Source organism: Tursiops truncatus, chromosome 2, assembly GCF_011762595.2.
Source record: "Tursiops truncatus isolate mTurTru1 chromosome 2, mTurTru1.mat.Y, whole genome shotgun sequence".
Classification (NCBI taxonomy): domain Eukaryota; kingdom Metazoa; phylum Chordata; class Mammalia; order Artiodactyla; family Delphinidae; genus Tursiops; species Tursiops truncatus.
In genome coordinates this window covers 115832873-115846341 of record NC_047035.1, presented here as the reverse complement: position 1 = coordinate 115846341, position 13469 = coordinate 115832873, and positions in this window count along the sequence as shown.

Here is a 13469-nt window from a genome sequence, read left to right as displayed (position 1 = left end):
TTGTCTTCCCCTTGCAGTCTCCGCTGTGACTTGCCTTTTGCTGTCTCTTAGAATTTGGTCTCATTTAACGATGAGGCTTGTGGTCTCATCGGGTCTGAGGGGGAACAGCGCCTCCTGGTGGCCAGAGTGCAGATCCCAAGGGGAAGGGAACGTGATGGGGCTGGAGGCAAGGCAGTCTCAAGGTCCTGGCCAGCAGTCCCAGGGCCTCACCTGTAGAGCCGGTGTCTGCTCTGAAAAAGTTGGCTTCTAGAAGCCTGGGCAGGACCCTGTCCAGGGCTCAACGAGGGCCAGAGCCAGAGCTGACCCTCACCAACTGAGAGTGCCACAGGGCGGGTTCTGAGCAGGGCTGGCCAGGGTAGATGAGGACAGAGAACCCAGGGCAGCTAGAAGGGGAGAAGATAAGACCACTTCTGGAAAGCATGGGTGGATTGGTCATCCCTTTACAGAGGGGCAGAATCCAGCTGTTCCAGAAACCACCCCCAGTGGCTGTTGTCTGCCTCTGGAAGGGCTTTTCCACATGGGATGCTGGTGGGGGACAGCCAGATCTGCCCTGGCTGCCAGAATTCCCCAGGGTCCCCCACCTTGGACTGTTCTCTGATTCCAAGGCCATTACCACACTGGTCCCAGGTGCCTGACTGGCCTGAGCATTGCTGATTCTCCTGGTATTCTTCCGAATAACAAGGCAAGGTCGAGAAGGAAGGCATGCTTTGTTGAGCACCTATTGTGTGCTGGGTGTTTGTACATTGGATTTCATTTGATCACTGTCCATCAAGGAAAACAGTAGCATCTAGATCTTATCTGTATGGCCAGGGAGGCCCACAGAAGGTGATTTGCAGAACCATCTCGAAGCCTGGGCTCTCTCTCCTGCCCCATCAGGTTGGTCTCAGACGGCAGTTCCAGAGTCCCCAGGCCATAGGTTTGCTTGGCAGTGAGCTGTGGGGAGGATGTTTACATCCCGCCTGCCAGTCCTCCCTCGAGGTATAGAGGAGCTGCTGGTGCAGGGCAGGAGGGTCTGGTTGGAATGGCCCTGGGCCTCAGGGTGGGGGCACTGGTGGAGGCAGAGCTGGAAGGGAGGGGCATGAGGGGATCAAACTTCTGGCTTCAGAGTCCACCCTGAACCTTCTCAGCAGGTCTGACTTGGGCCCAGACGTCATGCGTTGGGGCGGGGTAGTCTGCACGAGCTGCAGGAGCCCCAGCAAGGCTGAGGTCAAGTCCAACTCTGCAAATGACTAGCCATGACATCCTGGCTGGGTGACCTCCTGCTCTGCACCCCATCCCCATCTGCCCAGCAGACACGAGTGCACTGCCCTTACAGTGCTGTGAGGACTAAGTGGGGCAAAGTGCCAGGAGGGACCTGGCAGAGAGCAAGTGCTCAGGGGACTCTGGCTGATTCTCAAGCAGAATTAAGGGGGCAGTGAGCCTCCAGATATCTTCAAGATTCCAGGGCTAAATTCCTGACTCCAAGACCCCTGAGAAGGGCTTCCCTGGTGGCGCAGTGGTTAAGAATCTGCCTGCCAATGCAGGGGACACGGGTTCGAGCCCTGGTCCGAGAGGATCCCACATGGCAGGGAGCGGCTAGGCCCCCGTGCGCCACAACTACTGAGCCTGCGCGCCACGACTGCTGAAGCCTGCGCGCCTGGAGCCCGTGCTCCGCTGCAAGAGAAGCCACTGCAATGAGAAGCCCGAGCACCACAACGAAGAGTAGCCCCAGCTCGCTGCAACTAGAGAAAGCCCGCGTGCAGCAACGCAGACCCAATGCAGCCAAAAAAACCACAAAAAGACCCCTGAGAAGAGGTAGGTGAATGTGTAGGTCCTTGTAGCACTGGCCACGCCCATCTCTGTGCTGATCAGTGCACCTGAGGCCCTTGTTTGCTAACCTGAGCAGTGTGAGTCCTAGGAGATCAGGGGTGGGTCTACATTGTCAGTGTTCCTGGTGCCCCAGAACAGAAAAGATGATGGGACACACTTGGGCGAGTTCCCTGTCTCTGGAAGTAAGAGAATGGAAGTGAACGCCTATCAGGAAGCTGGACAGGGAATTTCTACTTTAGGTGTGTCTCTGAAGACCAGGCCAGGGAATGATGGGGAAGGGTTGGGAGGAGAGTCCTCTGGCCATTCTTAGTGGCTTCTCCGCAATTTCTGGGAAGGAAGGACTTGAGAGTTGTCTTGAAGCTGCATTTGCGAAATAAACTCACTTTTCCTTAGATTGTCTATTTATTTGGCATGGGGTTCCCGGGCTGCAGGTGATGGGTCAGTGGCTTCGGGAAGCATGTGCTTCTCTGAGTGGTCACGAGGGGGCAGCCCAGACTGCATTAGAGCTGCTCCAGCTCCAAGCAGGAGGAAGGAGGATGGGGGCAGATCCTGATCTGAGGTCTGGGGGCAGGAAGAGGGGCACAGAATTGAACAGCTGCAGGGGCGGGGCACTCTAGGGACAGATTCCCCCTCCTCTGGGGCAAGGAGAATGTAAGCATATGGCTGCTGGGAGGAGGGAGGAGGGGGCCTAGAGCACAGGAGGAGAGGAGCCCCGAGGGCAGTGCTGACCCCAGGTGGGAGGCATGGCCGGTGGCGAGCTGTGGGCTGTAGCCCTTCCTGGAGTACCTCTCATCATCCCCTGGGAGGGCAGACTGTGGTGCAGGCTTTCCAGTATCCTGGGCTTGCACATCCCTCTAGTGAAACAGACCTTGCAGGGAAAGGAGGCTAAAGGGGGGCTCTGGTGTGGGAGGGAGCAGGCCTGTGTGTAATGAGTACGCTCATTTCAGAGCTCCTGGCCTCCTCCCAGGTCAGCTGCTCCCCTGGGCTCTGCACGGGCTTAGCACAGGCACAGCTGTGGGTAAGCAAAGGACTTCCACCTGCCCTCAGAGTGGGGCCTGGGGCCCTCTCTGGGTGAGAAGATAGGGTGAGGGAGTAGCCTAGGGAGAAGGCAGCCCCTTGTCACACTCACTCATCATCCGGTGCATCCCTGGGGGTGCAGGGCAGAGAAGGCCAGGACTCCCTCGGGCTGCAAGTTGGGGGTACAGGGCAGGGGCCAGAGAGTTCAGCTACATCCCAGGATGACAAAGAGGATATCCTGCCCGTTCCCATCTACTGCCTGCCTGCCCAGATGTGTGGGAGCCGGGCAGGAGGAGGACAGGATCTTGCAGTCCTGAGGAGGGTGGCTTCTGGGAGGGGGCCCGCCTGGGAAGAATGAAGGCTAGGGTTTTAGCCTTGCCTACATCAGCTTGCTAGGTTCCTATCTAGATCTCAGTTTCCCCATCTATGCCATGAGGCTCACTTATTCATTTATTCATTGCATGTTTATCTAGTGTTGAGCTAAGGGCAGGGGCTTTGCCATCCCACACTCCTGGGTCTGAGTCTTTGCCACTTACTTGCTGGACAACTTATGTGATGATCTGGGCCTCAGTTTCCTCATCTGTAAAAAGGGGTGAATAATAGTGTATGCCCCATAGGATTGTTGATTAAATTATTATTACACAACGAGGAAAATGGGAACTGGATGCTGTTCTTGGGAAACGCTCAGTGTAAACACTGAGAATACTCACACATAAGCTTGCAGATACACAAGGACACACATACTTGCGTACCCTGAGGTTTGTACACAAAAGAAGCAGCATTCTAAAAGAGGCACCTTTCGAGACTTCCCTGGTGGTCCAGTGGCTAAGACTCCATGCTCCCAATGCAGGGGGCCCGGGTTTGATCTCTGGTCAGGGAACTAGATCCCACATGCTGCAACTAAGAGTTTGCATGCTGCAGCTAAAGATCCTGCATGCCGCAACTAAAAAAGATCCCATGTGCTGCAACTAAGACCCAGCGTAGCCAAATAAACAAATAAATATTTTAAAAAAACTTTTTAAAAAGAGTCACATTTCAAAGTCTCAGGCAAAGTAGAGGGCGTATCTGACTTGAGGCCTGAGATGACCATGGTAGGTTAGCAGCTCAGCTGTCCGGGGTGTGGTTGGTGCTCAATGGTGTGTGTGTGTACACACTTGCACATGCACGAAGCCTCTGATTTCCCCCTCCCTCAGGCCCTGAGATGGTGGAAAGAGCCAGGGGAATGGCCAACTTTTCCCCTCTTTACCTCCTGCTCCTGGTCTCTGTGATCCTGCAAAAAAGTCCCCAAATGAACTGAGAATAGCTCTGAGTTCATGGACTCAAAAGATACAGGTGTTGGTCCTGCCTCGTCAACTTTCCTGGGGAAGCCGTCTTCCCTGTCTGAGGCTCTGTCTCTCCTTCTCTTAAATGGAGTTATTTCACTTGTGAGGCTGTGCTTCCCTGAGAAGGGTGATGATTTGCCCTGGGCACACAGTAAGCCCCTTCCTGCCTCAGGACCTTTGCACATATTGCTCCCTCTGCCCAGAACTCTTTTTTCCTCTTCCCTTCCTATTTAATTCTTCCTCCTGGGAGAAGCCTGCCTTGATCCAACCATCTAAAGCCATCATCCTTGTCTCTTTATTACACTTTTGCTTCTTCTTCAGAAATCTCATTACAATTTGTAATTGGGTATTTACTTGTATGTTTACCTTTTTTAGTCTGTTTCTTCACTAGACTTTAAGCTCTATGGGAGCAGAAATAACCATATGCTGATCTTGTTCACAGCTATGTCTCCACCAGCCAGCACAGAACCTAGTACGTAGTAGATATTCAATCAATATGATGTAAATTCCTTTTTTTTTTTTTGGCGATACGCGGGCCTCTCACTGTTGTGGCCTCTCCCGTTGCGGAGCACAGGCTCCAGATGCGCAGGCTCAGCGGCCATGGCTCACGGGCCCAGCCGCTCCACGGCATGTAGGATCTTCCCAGACCGGGGCACGAACCCGTGTCCCCTGCATCGGCAGGTGGACTCTCAACCACTGCACCACCAGGGAAGCCCGTAAATTCCTTTTTTGGCATAGGAAATCTATACACATGATACAAAATTCAAAAGTTACAAAAGGATGAAATCTCTCTCAAACATGTGTCCTCTGGACATCCGTTACTTTCTTTAGAGAAGAGACTTACTTTTTCTTATACATCCTTGCAGGATCTTCTCTGCATGTATTAGTATAGTGTGTTTAAAAACATAAATGGTAACAAAACTAGATAATTTGTTCTGGAGAATCTTCCATATCATACATATTATTTTGTATGGATCTATCATAATTTACTTAGTCATTTCCAGATTATTGGAAATGATGGAATGCTGCAGCAAAGATCCTTGAACATATTATTGTCATTTGTGTAAGCTTAACTGAAGGATCAATTTCTAGAAGTGGAATTGCTGGGTCAAAGAGTATGTACTTTGAAAATTTTGATGAATACTGTCAGATTCATTTTTTAGAGGTTTACTTTTTTTTTTTTTTTTTTTTTTTGCGGTACGTGGGCCTCTCACTGTTGTGGCCTCTCCCGTTGCAGAGCACAGGCTCCGGACGCGCAGGCTCAGCGGCCATGGCTCATGGGCCTAGCTGCTCCGCGGCATGTGGGATCTTCCCGGACCGGGGCACGAACCCGTGTCCCCTGCATCGGCAGGCGGACTCTCAACCACTGCGCCACCAGGGAAGCCCTAGAAGTTTACTTTTTAACTTAAATGCACCTTCACCAAAATGAATATGAGTGCCTGTTTTCAACACCCTTCCCAGCACAGTGTGTTAGCAGACATTTCATCTTTGCCGATCTGATTGGTGAAAAATTGTATATCGTTTATATTTCTTTTATTGTAAGCGAGGTCAAGCATCTCTCTCTTTTGTTTTGTTTTTTATTAAGGTATAGTTGATGTACAATATTGTATAAGTATCTCTTTATAGTTTAAAATTTATTTGTATTTTCCTCTTCTGTTAATCATGTTTTTTGTCCGTTTTTTATTGGATTGCTGTTTTTTGGTTGGACCTCTTTGCATATTAAGGACATTATTCTTTTATCTGTGTATCACACAGCGTTCCAGCAGGAAACAGATGGAATTCTCAATTCAGGTTAATTTGGGGAAGGGTTAATAAGGGTTTATTATAAGGCTATATAGGCAGGGAGTAGTGGGGGCTCTCGGGGTAGTTCAGTTGCCTGAAGGATGCCACTAGAGGGAGCCGTTACTAGACCCCACCCAGGGAAAGAGCTGCACGCGGAGGGATGCCTGAGAGGTCACCTTTCCCATCTCCCATTAGAGATTCGGTTCCAGGAAACCAACTAGAAACCAGGGGGCAAGGGTGCCTGTGGCTGAGGCCCCTGCAGGCCAGCTTCACAAGACAGAGAGCAGGGTAGACAAAGGTAGAGAGGGGATCTGGAGGGGCAAAATGGAAGAGATCAGCACACATTTGTTGTATGTCTTTTGACTTTACGATTCTTTTAAATGTAGAAATGATTTACTTTTATGTAGTAGGATCGATCTTTTCAATTATTTTCAACATGATTTATTCAGTAACATATCTTTGCCCCATTGATTTGAAATGTTACCTTTTAGTAAAAGCTTATATGAATGAATGAATGAATCGGTAGCATTTCTGGGCACAAAAACTCACTGCTGTATCATTTGTTACACAGCACTAGACCCCATTGTTACCCGTGGGCCCTGCCTGGGGTTCATGTCCAAAGCCCTGCCATACCCCTAGTATCCTCTGAACTGCCAAAGTGGACATGGTGTGGGTCCATAAGAAGATGGAGGGCTTCCCTGGTGGAGCAGTGGTTAAGAATCCGCCTGCTAATGCAGGGGACACGTGTTCGAGCTCCGGTCTGGGAAGATCCCACACGCCGCGGAGCAGCAGAGCCCGTGAGCCACAACTACTGAGCCTGCGCTCTAGAGCCCGTGAGCCACAACTACTGAAGCCCGCGCGCCTAGAGCCTGTGCGCCGCAACAAGAGAAGCCACCGTGACGAGAAGCCCGCGCACGACATCGAAGAGTAGCTCCCACTCGCCGCAACTAGAGAAAGCCTGCGTGCAGCAATGAAGACCCAACGCAGCCATAAAAAAAAAAAAAAAGATAAATAAAAGTTAAAAAAAAAGGAAGGTGGCGTTCCTGGGGTGGCCCAGCCAAGTGTACCAGTGGGCTGGTGGGGAGTGGGGTGGGGGTGGGCATTCATGTCAAGGCTAGTCCTGGGGAGTGGATAAGCCCGCAGATGTGGGGCACCCTCTCTCTGTGCGTGCGTGCACATGGGCAAGCATGAGCCTGGCGTGGTCAGGTGTATACCTGTGCGTGAGCCTGCCAGGTGTGCGTTCAGGTGGGTCAGCATGCCAGCCAGGTATGTGCGTGCTTGCAGCCAGGCGTGTGTTTGCAGGTGTGCCTGCTGTCTCCTGTGCCCTCAGGGCCACGGGAGCTGCTTGCTCGCGTGCCTGAGAGTCCTTCTTGCCGTGGGAATTGAGGAATCTCTCAGGCCCCAGGTTAGCACGTCCTCCAAGGTGGGGGTGGAGTTGGGGAGGCGGCCGGTGGGGTAACCAGTCAGGTTTGCGGAGCGTGTTTCTGCTCCTCCCTCTCGCTAATGATGGTCACGCCTGAGAGCCTGGAGACCTGGACCTGGTGACGCCATCTGCCTGGACAGGGTGAGCTGAGACCCTGCCCAGAGCTTTGGGGGGTTGTGGTGTTGAAAAGGAGTAGCGGAGAGAGATGCAGATCAGACAGAGCTGTGCGCTGGGCAGCCAGGCCAGGAGGGCCGAGCTACGGGGATGGTCCCACCCAGTCCACTCCCCACACAGGCTGCCATGTGGGGAAACTGAGGCCCAGACAGGGTGCATCTTGTCCAGAGCCTCTGCTCAGCAGCCCACCAGGGGTGAACCCTCCGAGACATCCTGCTGGGTGTGGACAGGCACAGTGGAAGACCCCCTCCCCCCACATCAGAGGGTTCCCCATCTGAGGGTGGAGGCGCTGGACCCACCTGGAGTGAGGGTGATTGTGCATGAGAGAGGAAGTTGGGGGTGTAGGTGAAGATGCTGCTATATAAGTGAAACCCTGAGTGCCGGAAGGACTTCTGGGGGGAGGACATCCTTGGTCCCGCAGCAGTGTGCCCTGTGCCCTCTAGGGGCATTTCTGGGGCTCTGACCTCATCCCTATCTGCAATGTAGGAGTTTTGGCTGAGCCCTGAGATGGATTCTTCCCTTTCTCTCATCTTTCCTGGCTCAGCCCCTGGGCCCTGACCATCCCTGGGCTGGCTTCTTGCACTGTTATTTACTCAGTTGGTCAACACTCATCAATTGGGACTGCTCTAGCCCGGCCACTCTGGGGCCACAGAGATGAATGAGAACAGGGCCCTGGACTCTTGCAGGAGGACCCAGCCCAGCCCCTGGGGAGGGGGTCAGGGATGCCTCTGAAAGGAGGTGGGGGAGGCCAGTCTAGGTTCAAGGACAGAATGTACCAAGAATGAGAGTCCTAGAGTGCACAGGCCCTCCCCTTGAGCAGCATGGGGGGTCTCCAGTCTTCCCTGGGGCAGTCATCAGGGGGGTGGTGGCCTGTCCCACAGGGAGGTGAGTTTCCTTCCGGCAGCTCCTTCTCACGCAATGGGCCGGAAGGGGTTGGGGGCCCATTGTTCCCTGTCACGCCAGCACCCCCAGCCCTCCCCAGCTGCTGGGTGGGGGGAGCAGTGGAAGGAAGTAGGCTGAGCCCAGGCCCTGGCAAGACCCCAGTGAGAGGGTGTGGGGTCCTGGGAATGCTGGCTCACACACGGACCTGGTATATGCACAGCTGCACATGCCATGCCCATGTCGCGGGTTCAGTCCTGCCCCCAGACCACCTTTCCCAGCATTCCTGGTGTACGTGCATGTGTGTGTGTGTGTGTGTGTGTGTGTGTGTGTGTAGCATTGATTTAATACCTGACGCTTTACACACTCCATCTCATTAGGCCCTCCCCAACCCTGTGGGGTAGGATTATCATCCCCAGTTGCAAGCTGAGAAAATCTAGACTCAGGAAGGTTATGCAACTGGCCCAGCATTAGTGGGCGAGCTGGGATTTAGCCCTCTCTTTGTGAGCCAGCCTCCTACCTTATCCCCTTTCCCTTTCCCAGGCCCTGCTGGGGATTAGACTCTTATCATTAATTACTGGCCCAGGATAGCATAGAGGGTGCACAGGTGAGGGGGTGGTTTGGGGAAGCATATCAAGTATCACCATGTCGTCCTTCTAATACTAGAAACATCTGCTGGCACGCAGGGCTGGCAGGGAGAGCGCAGGTGGCCTCAGTGGAGACCAGAGGCTGCCTCCCTCATCAGTGCAGGTTGAGGGCTGTTGGGTAGGCTCCCTATCCAAAAATGCCCCCTCCCCTGCACAACCTGAGAGCTGCTGCTACAGTTGCACAACTTTGAATCACAGCCCCAATTCCAGGGGCATCCTGCGAACCTGATGTTATGTCGTGGTACAGGGGTAACCAGAGTGCGGGATCTTGGGGGGCAAATTTTGAGAGAGGGGATCATTAAGGGATGGGGAACTTGGCTCAGGGTGTGATGACCTCTGGTGGCAGCCCCCTCTCAGGGACAGGAGCCAATGACAGGGATAAGGTGGGGGGCTGACTCATGGATTGCGTCTTTGAACCATATAAACTTTGGACTAAGAAAATCCAGCCTCTGGTTTCCCCCACCCAGATGGTGCACTCACCACCCTTCTTTCAGAAGTCTGCTCCCTCCTCAGAGTCCTTTGTCACTTGGAAAATCCTTCCTTGGGGAGCAAGTTGCCTTTGGACTAAGACTTATCTGGGCAGATCTGGGGGGTGTCCCCAGTGACTGGGTTCATTTGCATAGGGACCAAGGGGATCCTGGGAGGAGGTCACCTTCACCCTGAGGAAAAAAGGAGCCAGGCAGGACCACCTACCCCAGTGTCACAGTCCCTATCGGAAAAAGGATGAGCTGGGCCAAAATAAGAATAGTGATTTTTTTTCGGTAATTTGTCAAGAAACCTAAACTTTTGGAGTCTCAGGGAGGACTGAGAATGAGGGCAAGATTGCTTTGTACTGAAGGTATGGGGAGGGGTGGGCAGGGCAGGAGAAAATAACAAATGGAGTTTTTTGTGCGGCTCTGTAAGCTTTCTCCTGTGCCACTGTCTTTCCTGGGCCTGGTGTGCAGGGTCCACCTGCCAAGGTGGCATGTGTGCTGTGACTACTTGGACCAGACACAGATGTTGCTCCAAGGGGACTCAACACTGACTGACACATGGCCTGGTTCAATCAAACTCCTTTCTCAAGAACCTGAACTGAGTTAAGTAAAGCAAGGAGCTGGTTAGTGGTGGATGCTTGAGATAAAAGGAGTTGAGAGACTGAACTGAACAAGCTGGGAGACTTAGGGAAATCAATTAATTTTCCGTGTGAGGCTGACATGGGATTCTCAGCCCAGGGCTTTTCCCACCATTTCATGGGATTCCCAACCCAGGGCTTTTCCCATCATTTCATCTTAACCAAATTACCCCTTCCCAGTGCACTGCACCCCACAGTTTGCCAGATTCTCACGGGATTTCGCCCACAGCCTTAAGTGAGGCTGGTAGACCAGGGGTCATTGCCAGTGGCCTGATCTTCAGGTTTATGGTGCTGGAGAAGACCTCAGAGGTGGCTGAAGATGGGGGATCTGAGGCCCAGAGAGAGGGAGGGACTTGCCCAAGGTCACCCACAGGTAAAACCTGAGCTTAGGATTCCTAATCCTCCAGCCCAGTGTTCTTTCCAACTCTGCACACGGTTCAATGGTCGTGTTGCCTTTCTGAGCTGCCCTGTTCTATCCGAACAGTCCTGGCTATGTGGGTGAGGCAGGAGAAGAGACCCTGCACAGGGTGTAAGAGACACAGCCCTGAGTCCCTCCCCAACCACTTCCCAGCTCAGGCTTCTAGTCTTGTGTTCCTTATCTCAAAAGGGGCTATAGTGGTGTCTGCCTCCTGAGGTTGTCGTGAGAACAGCCTGGGATGGTGTGTGTCCAGGACCTGTCCAGGGAGGGGCAGGACAGAACCGTTGCAGTCTACCTCCAGCCTGCTGTGGGGGGCAAAGTCTCCATGTCCAGTTTCCCCTCCTTTGGCTCTGACCAGAGGGGAGCCCTAAGCCAGCCCAAGTGAGTTAAAGATTGGCCAGGTGTGCGTGAGAAGGCTCAGGCCAGTTCCTGACCACAGGGAGCCAGACAGGGCAGTGACCCTGAGTGACCCCTGGGCCTGAAATTCCCCAGGGAGCTGGGCCTCAGTTGAGTCTTGGACTGACGAAGTATGGCAATGTCTGTTTGTTGCTTGTTGGGGTCTTTACGTGTGCCACTAGGGTGCTTCGATGGAATTTTCCACTAGTTAGGGGCTCTGAAGGATAGGACCGTGTCCCCGACAGACTGGAGCTCCCAGGACAAGGGTTTGTCTCCTTCCTCAGACAGGGCCGTGTTTCCTGAGATTCTGGGGGATGAGCTGCATCCCTCTCATCAGACTGGGACTTTTAGAGCAGGTTCGTTTCCCCCTCAGACTGGAGCCCCCAGGTAGGCCTGTGTCTCCCCGCTCCGCTTGTGACGTGCAGGACAGGGCCACGTCGGGCTCACCCTCAGGTTCCCAGGAGAGGACTATCTTCCCCCTCAGACTGGAGTTCCCTAGGGCAGAGCTGAGCCTCCTTTGTCTGACAGGTGAGCTGAGTTTCCTCAAGGGGTTCCTTGAGGAGTTTGCTTTGGGTTTGAGGCCGGACAAGTGGAGCTCAGGTGAGGTGCTTCCTCCCTCCAGGACTTTAGCACAGAATCCGGCTGATTTCATTCTTAAATTTATTATTTTCTTCAAAGTCACAAACAGCCGTGATTATTTCCAGAATGTTGAGGCAATTCTGCCACTGGATGAACATTTTGAAAATGAGGTCTGGCTCATTTTCATCTCATTTCAGAAAATCATGATTTGTAGGACAGATAAGGCCGAGTCTTGATTAGTAATAGAGAAGGCAAAAACAAACTGACAGGGCTTCCCTGGTGGCACAGTGGTTAAGAATCTGCCTGCTAATACAGGGGACACGGGTTCTAGCCCTTGTCCCAGAAGATCCCACATGCCACAGGGCAACTAAGCCCGTGCATCGCATCTACTGAGCCTGCGCTCTAGAGCCCACGAGCCACAACTACTGAGCCCGCATGCCACAACTACTGAAGCCCGCGTGCCTAGAGCCCATGCTCTGCAACAAGAGAAGTCACCACAATGAGAAATCCCCACACAACAACAAAGAGTAGCCCTGGCTCGCCGCAACTAAAAAAAGCCTGCGTGCAGCAATGAAGACCCAACGCAGCCAAAAATAAAAAAAGAAACAAATAATAAAGTTCCCTTAAAAAAAACAAAAACGGGGCTTCCCTGGTGACGCAGTGGTTGAGAGACCGCCTGCCGATGCAGGGGACACGGGTTCGTGCCCAGGTCCGGGAGGATCCCACATGCCGTGGAGTGGCTGGGCCCGTGAGCCGTGGCCGCTGAGCCTGCGTGTCTGGAGCCTGTGCTCCACAACGGGAGAGGCCACAACAGTGAGAGGCCCGCGTATCGGAAAAAAAAAAAAAAGGCAATAGGAAAATAGGATTCACTTTGCAGAGATCCGCTCTACTGCCCATGTGGCTGGATGAGGCGATTCCAGAAAACAGGGCATCAGGATAGATGTTCAGGCACCGCCATTCTTTCTGTGTCATTCTCTTCTATCTCCTTCTAGAACCCTCCCTGAGAATTCCTCCATCATTTTCCTTCCTTTATCCCCAACCCCCAGGGTGGGTACTTTGGAGTCACACTATACCCAGTTGATCCCTCCAGGCATAAAGGTATGTCCTTGGAAAGAGCCTTGGGCTGGAGGGACAATAAGGAAGCAGTGGTCAGTTCAGGTGTGTGTGGGAAGGGACAAAGCCCAAATCTCAGCGTCCTCAAGCTCTGTTTCTCTGTATCCATTTTTTTCAGTGGTGAAGGGCCTTGCTCATGCATATAAAACATAATGAACAGGTCTTCCATTTTGTGAAGACCAAAGCAAACTTATTATGCACTTAGAATCGAGGGCTCTTATGAGATAAACTAATTCAACTCTTTGCCTCCATTTTTCAGGTGGAAACACTGGAGGTGAAATTAGGGAGCTTCGGAGCAGAAAAGGGGCCTCTGGCACTATGGAAGTGAGCACAGTGACTGCTCCAACCCCCAGGGCTATGGGAAGAGACGGTAAGGCCTGGGCCTTTTTTCCCTAATGTTTTGCCAATATTTTATTGGATTACTTGCCTTTTGTGTTTTTAATTGATAGACTTTAGTTTTGGAGCAGTTGTAGGTTATACAAAAATGAGCAGAAGGTACCGAGAGTGCGCATGTACCTGCTCTCCCTGCTCCCAGTTTTCCCTGTTATTAACATCTTGCATTAGTAGGTAATTATTTTACAATTGATGAACCAGTATTGATAAACTTTTATTAACTAGAGTCCATAGTTTACATTAGGGTTCACGCTTCGTGTTGTACATTCTTTTTTTTTTTTTTGCGGTACACGGGCCTCTCACTGTTGTGGCCTCTCCCGTTGCAGAGCACAGGCTCCGGACGCGCAGGCTCAGTGGCCATGGCTCGCGGGCCTAGCCGCTCCACGGCATGTGGGATCTTCCCGGA